The sequence below is a fragment of the Haplochromis burtoni genome, unplaced genomic scaffold (genome assembly GCF_018398535.1).
Source record: "Haplochromis burtoni strain Fernald_Lab_line unplaced genomic scaffold, NCSU_Asbu1 Contig_1661, whole genome shotgun sequence".
In the NCBI taxonomy this organism is placed as follows: domain Eukaryota; kingdom Metazoa; phylum Chordata; class Actinopteri; order Cichliformes; family Cichlidae; genus Haplochromis; species Haplochromis burtoni.
The window spans coordinates 9,484-16,043 of record NW_024584022.1 but is presented as its reverse complement, the minus strand read 5'-3'; the positions used below and the strand labels follow the sequence as shown (position 1 = coordinate 16,043).

Below are 6,560 nucleotides of genomic sequence, written 5' to 3'. Positions count from 1 at the left end.
TGTAGGTAAGTTGAAATGTTTTTCAATAACTGAATCATTGAACAAGACAACAGGATGAGAATGAGTGATAAAACTAGGCCTCTAGTGGTCATGCACAAAAGGATGTGTGAGTATTGTAGGTTGTGTAAATGTCAAAGCTATATGGAAATGCAGACTTTCTCAGAGCTGTTTTGTTTTTTGATTTTTCTTAGTTTCCCAACTGTGTTATGCTGTTTATCTCTCAGCATTTGTATCTCACCTCTCTAATAAGTTGCACACATGCAAAAGTATAATGGAAGCTGCTTGGGAACAGTTTTGAATGCACATCAGTGCCTGCGTCTCTGCCTCATCTGCATCTTTGCAAAATTTACAGTGACTGAAGACCTTCAACCAGAGACCAACGGTAAGGTTGGATGATGTATTTTGAGAGTAAGTCCTCTCGTTTTCAGTGCTGCATGCCAGTAATTGTCTTTGAATTTGTCTTTTACAGATATATAGCCATGAGTAATGTTTCTTATGTAAGGAAGGCATGTAAAGGGATTTATGAGGTTTAGTGAATCTTTGCACATGCTTTTGGGTGATCTGCAGCTATGAGACAGAGAAGCTCAAAAACATCATCAGTTTAACAAGGATGAGAGGCAATTTTCTTATTCACCTTTCCACAGGAAGATCATCTCCAATCAAAGGTAATTTGAATGAAGTTTTATATTTCCTGTGCTGATTCACATGCATTACACTGAGTCTGTTTTTAGATCAGATGGAGAGGTGAGAACCAAAACAGAGCAGCTTTCACCTTCAGTAAGGAAGAAGTGGAAAGATTTTTCTCCTGCCTTGATATTGCAACCAAATTAATTTCCAGATCATGTTAGGGTGACCTTTCCTCTTACACTGATATCTTTATTTGTAATTGTTAAGTTACGTTATGCAAATGTGTAATTTTCAGAGGAAATCTGATATTGAAAGTTACTCTCAACAAAAAGAACATTGTGGGGGTGAAAAGACTTATTTTTGCTTTAACTATTTGTTCTGTATCATAAAGACATGTCAAACATTTAAATCCAGTGCAGCTCTTTAGTGATGTGTGGGATTCACATCATCAAATGTGCAGAAGCTGTGCGATGCTATCATCTCTCTCTAGTCCATGCCAGGAGGGATTATGTCAGTTCTGAAAGCAAAAAGACGGTTCGATCCAGGACTAACAAAGTGTACCTAAAAATGTGGCCAATGAGTGTATGCACTGTGTATAAAGACATCAGTCATGGGGCCAGTAGGTGGCAGCAGAGGAGCTTCAGAATGCTCAACAAATGATGGTTTTCATCTGACCTTTGACCTGTCTCTCTCATTCAGTCTAAGTCATCAGTCATGCAGGTCTTTCCACACAGCAGCTGTTTCTATGCAGAGTTTGTTTTCCTTTGGCATAAAAGGAAAGAACTGCTGACCTCCATGGGGAAGTAATTAGACTTTGTTTACACATTTCAGTTGTTCATTGAGTGTGTGTGTGTGTGTGTGTGTGTGTGTGGTTTACGTCATCAAGGTTATAATTTAGTAACATGCTTACAGTGATTGGTGTATGAAGCCCTCTGACAGATCTTCACCAGCAGGTGGCAGCACAGGAGATTCTGTCAACCCAACAACACGTGAAGGCTTTCACTGTGACCTCTGACCTTTATTGAGAGGGAAAAAAGAAAATTAGGAAATTTGTAAATATGAGCTGATAGAGAGCAAAAAAATCTACATTACAGTGGTTCAATAAACAGAGAAGTAAAGCAATCAGTGAATATTAAGCAGAAAATTTGCTTCTGCTGTGCCCTCTGTAAAGATCCATCAGACACTAAATGTTATAAACACTCACACCAATTATATAAAAAATAATAATCCAGACTAACAGGAACATGTGACGGACAAGAGTTTCTCAGTTCTTTGAATTCCAGCTAAACGCTCCCACAGTAACAGCTCAGCCAGCTTCAGCTCTGCTGCAGATGAATCCAGGAATGTATTTAAAACATCTTTAAAATATCTGCTCTGACTGTGAGAGAAAGACATACAAATAAAGGTTATACATTTATATACAGCGGAGGAAGGAGGGAGTCAAAGGAGAGTCCATGAATAAATATGTGTCCTGTTCAAAAGAGCAGCCTCTGTGTTTAAATCAGACCTCCAGAGGTCATTTCTTTTAAGTGATTCACTTTTATCTACATATTAAACAGAGAAAAACCTGCAGCGAAGCTTCTGTTCATCCATCTGAGTCATGCATAATGTTCCTTATATCATTAAAATGTCTAAAACAAGTAAAATCACAGAATAAATTTTGGAAACTTTCCACTGATAAACAAAATGCTGGTGGGCGTGGCTTTCTCTTTCTCGATTCTTGTAAAACAAAACTTAATGCATAGCTTTCATTTTCCCTCTCTTTGAGTTTCATTTCATATTAAGTGACAAAGACCAATAAAATCCCCAGACTCCCAAACAGCTTCCTTTAAACTCAATTGGTGTTTTTTACTCACAGACTTCACAGAGCCATCAAACAGAGGAAACATGAGCAGAAACTTTGCATGCACAATTGACATTCATAGTTTCTCCTCTCATTGCCAGTAGAACTTGTTTTATCAGAGATATGTGTGCTCTGCTCTCAGGTTTCAGTCTCTAAGTAGCTAATGTTATAGGATTGATATGACTAAACTTCCTTTAACAGCAACAGCAGATTTCCCCCTTTATTGGTTACAGAAGCTTTTACTTCCCTGTTCTGACAGGAACACATAGTTTCAAACTTACAGTATGATACACTTCCTCCTCTATCTTTGATTTATGTTTACTTGAATTTGAAGGAAAACATCACAAGGCGAAGGAGTGATGTGAAGTTTCTTACTGTCTCCCTTCATAAAGGATGCTCCAGTGTTCAGTCTGCTATTAGGAGTCATGAGGGAAGCACTGGTGGATGTTTCACCAGTATTTAAAGAATCAAACCAGCTCTGATTACAACTAATCGACTGAAATCTGTGTTGTATTTGTACCTCATGATTGCAGTTTGTAAATGAAAATTCTCAGAGACACAGAAAACAGCAGACTCTGACACGTGAGACTGCTGGGAGTATTTGACCTTGAAGACATCAAACAGAAGCAGGTGACACCTTATACCCACAATGCTTGTCCTGTTATCCTTCTCCACACCTTTAACTGCTCACAGCAGATGGTTGCCTGTCCATTAATCTGACTCTAAGGTTTCTTTCTGCTAAATGGGAGGTTTTCCTTCCAACCGTCACCAAGTGTTATTGTACGGTCTTTATCTTACAGTGCAAAGCACCTTGAGGTGACTGTTCTTCTGATTTGGGGCTTTATAAATCAAACTGGACTGACATCAAATTGTTCATAAAATAAGTTAAGAATTTAGGATAACCTTTAGACACAAGGTTGCAATAGACACACCTCAAACCAGTTTACCTGCTGTGAAGGACATCACATGACCTGTAACCATGAATATGCATTACTTTCGTTTTCTCTGTGAAATCTTTTTTTTTTTCAGATTTATAGTGAATTATAAATAAATTATAATATCCCCTGAACTCCAAAAAGCCTCAGTAGAATTAGCTTTTTTTATTTGCTCTGAGATTATCTTGGCACTGAAGTACCAACAACACAAAAGAAGAGACTGTAAATACAACACAATCACAAACTTTGCATCAAATTTTACTGAGATATGCACAATTTGAATTACTGATTTGCATAACTTATCCTTGACCTGACTCTCCTCTGCTCTCCATTAAAAGTTGAGGAAATGATGAGCAAAAGAAACTAACCTGAGGACAGACTATGTCACCAAACTACACCCTCCACTTGGGCCATTTTATGTCATTTAGTTCATTGTCCTTGTTAAACCACGTTTAACTGAGTTGCCCTGTGAGTTTAACAACCTCCCGAATGTTAAAACATATACCCACTATATATCAAGATCTGCTGTAAGATACATCATGACTGCAGCATTCATACGCATGATGATGTGTCACTCATCAGTCATGCTGACTGTCTGGTCTGATGGTGAGATGGTTTCTTGTTGCTTCTCCTTTCAAAGCACTCTGGTGTCACCTCAGCTGATTAAGTTACTTTTTTTCTAGAAACAGTCCTGAGAAAAAGATTAATCTTGATTCTGTGTTGAATATTTTCGCCATGTTTTGCAGTTTGTGACTCTGGGCTATGAGAAAACAGCAGATCGACATGTGAGAGCCACTGGGAACACTTCACCTTGAAACAGACTCTAGTGTTTGCACAGTAAACAGAGAATGAATGAACTCAAACAAAAGCAGGCAGGGAACAGATGACATGTATCCATCTATTGGCTTCCACTTATCCTTTTCAGGGTCGCGGGGGCGCTGGAGCCTATCCCAGCTGGATATGGGCGAGAGACAGGGTACACCCTGGACAGGCCGCCAGTCTGTCACAGGGCCAACACACAGGGACAGACAACCATTCACACTCACATTCATTCACACCTAGTGACAATTTGGATCATCCAATTAACCTATCCCCACAAGCTGCATGTCTGGAAGGAAGCCAGAGCACCCAGAGGGAACCCACACAAACACAGGGAGAACATGTAAACTCCACACAGAAAGACCCCGGCCTTGATGTTGGAATTGAACTCAGGACCTTATTGCTGTGCAGCAACAGTGCTAACCACCGTGCCACCGTGCTGGCCAGATGACATGTATTGTTTGCTAAATGAAACAGAATGACGTGGGGAAAAATTTCCACCCTGAGCTGTAAAAACAATATTAGCGCCCCCCACGACCCTGAAAAGGATAAGTGGAAGCGAATGGATGGATGAATATCAGATTTAAAGAAAAAGGTCAGAATGAAAAACTTGACCAGACTTTCTAAAATAATATCTAAAGATTTGCATAAGTGAATATTAAATGTATATCTTTAACCCTTTAGTGCTGCAGTGCCTGGTGAAAAACATACAGAAACAGGCCAAACTGAGCTCAGTTTGTTGTGACTATTTTTAGACTTGATCAGCAGGATTCTTGTAAGAGTAGGAGCATGACAGGACCTGCATAATCACGCTCAGTTTCATGAGGCTAAATACTTTAGCATTCATTTCCACAGAAATAAAGGCAAACCTTTTCTGTTTCTGTAATGCACAAGGGATCTACTTTGAGCTCTGTCATAATTATTTGTCACTAATTATGTTTATTTCCTACAGAAGGTAAAAACATTTAGAATATGTGATTTCTGATACTGGAAAAATACATTTGTTCAATTCTTTTAAAATAAATAAATAAAATCAGGGAGTAAAAATAAACCAAGATCCCTAGAAACCCTTTACTGTTTATCTGTTCACACATCAACTGTTTGCAACATGATTTGAAAAGTCTGCCTTATTTTCTGCTAATAAACAAAGGAAATAAGAGAAAACTTATATCATACTGAAGAGGAACTGCTTTCTTCTCCCTTAAAAACCCAGCGCTGAATCAAGCTGTGGTAGGAACAAAATGCAAAGTACAACTCCTGCACCTTGTAATAAGAGCTTCACTTTGTTGTCTCTAATTACATGAGCAGGCCCAGACTAGCTAGGAGGATTATTATCAGGAGACACGCAAGGATGTGTTCAAAGAAATGCTCTAAGGATTAACTTGGTAGATAATGAAATCAAATGTTTATGCAAATATCCAGAAAAAATGTTTTCTTTAAGTTATTGTGTTAAAGAATATAAATCAAAAATACACAAAAAACCCCAAGCAAGTTTCACAAAAAAAATCTACTTTTAGATCACTTATTAAATATAAAGATTAGTTGATTAATACACGTTTCACTCTGTGCTTGTAATAAAGCCTGAACCAAAACTTCTGATAGAAGAAAATGTAGTACATTTATTTTCCTAAATTAGTAAATAAAGCACTTGAGAACAGCAGGGGATGAGAACCTCCTGTATATTTACTGATTTCTTAAAAAAATAAACAACAACACATTAACAGTGCGAAGCAGTTAATATACAGGAGCTCCACCAGTCCCAACTACAGCAGAAAACCAGAGTTCTTGTATTTTATAAGTGATTTAAAAGTAGATTAGTTTTGTCTGATCTGTTAAAGATAAAGTTTTGCAGGTAGGTACCTCTCTTTGATATTTGTATCACAGATATCCACAAAAGCATTAGTCTGCACCTAAGTTTAAGGGCTCAGTTAAAGAGCTCTCATTCTTTTATATTTTTAGTTGGTTTATACAACTAGAAGTCACACAAGACACATGATTTACTCAGTCCATCACTTTTTTTGTTGAGCTGCTCTTAGTCTGGCTCATCACCTGAAACCTGTTTGTCATGGAACTGAACGCTCCAGGATTTGAGCACACAAGCCTCTCCACCAACGCCAAGGTGGCAGCTCGAGGAGAGGAACTATACTGTTGGTGCAGACATGAGGAATAGCTAAATCTACTGTCGTTAATTTTGTTCCAGCATGTCAGTTGCTTTATCACGAGTAGGACAGAAATACTTTACAGTGGTCAAAATACAAACTACACAAATAAATGATAAAGATGCTATCAGTGGAAAATGTCCTCTTCTATGACCTCCTGTCAGTCCAACAGATCCA

The 6,560-nt window shown here is 38.2% G+C and overlaps 1 long non-coding RNA gene across 1 annotated transcript; it reads right to left on the bottom strand.

The window, feature by feature from the left end:
• Positions 1–1,476: 1,476 nt before the first annotated feature.
• On the bottom strand, positions 1,477–2,031 carry LOC121813420. Its single transcript, XR_006053695.1, has 2 exons — positions 1,866–2,031; positions 1,477–1,643 (listed from the first exon to the last, which is right to left on the bottom strand). It is a non-coding gene; the product is annotated as an uncharacterized LOC121813420 (long non-coding RNA).
• Positions 2,032–6,560: the final 4,529 nt, after the last annotated feature.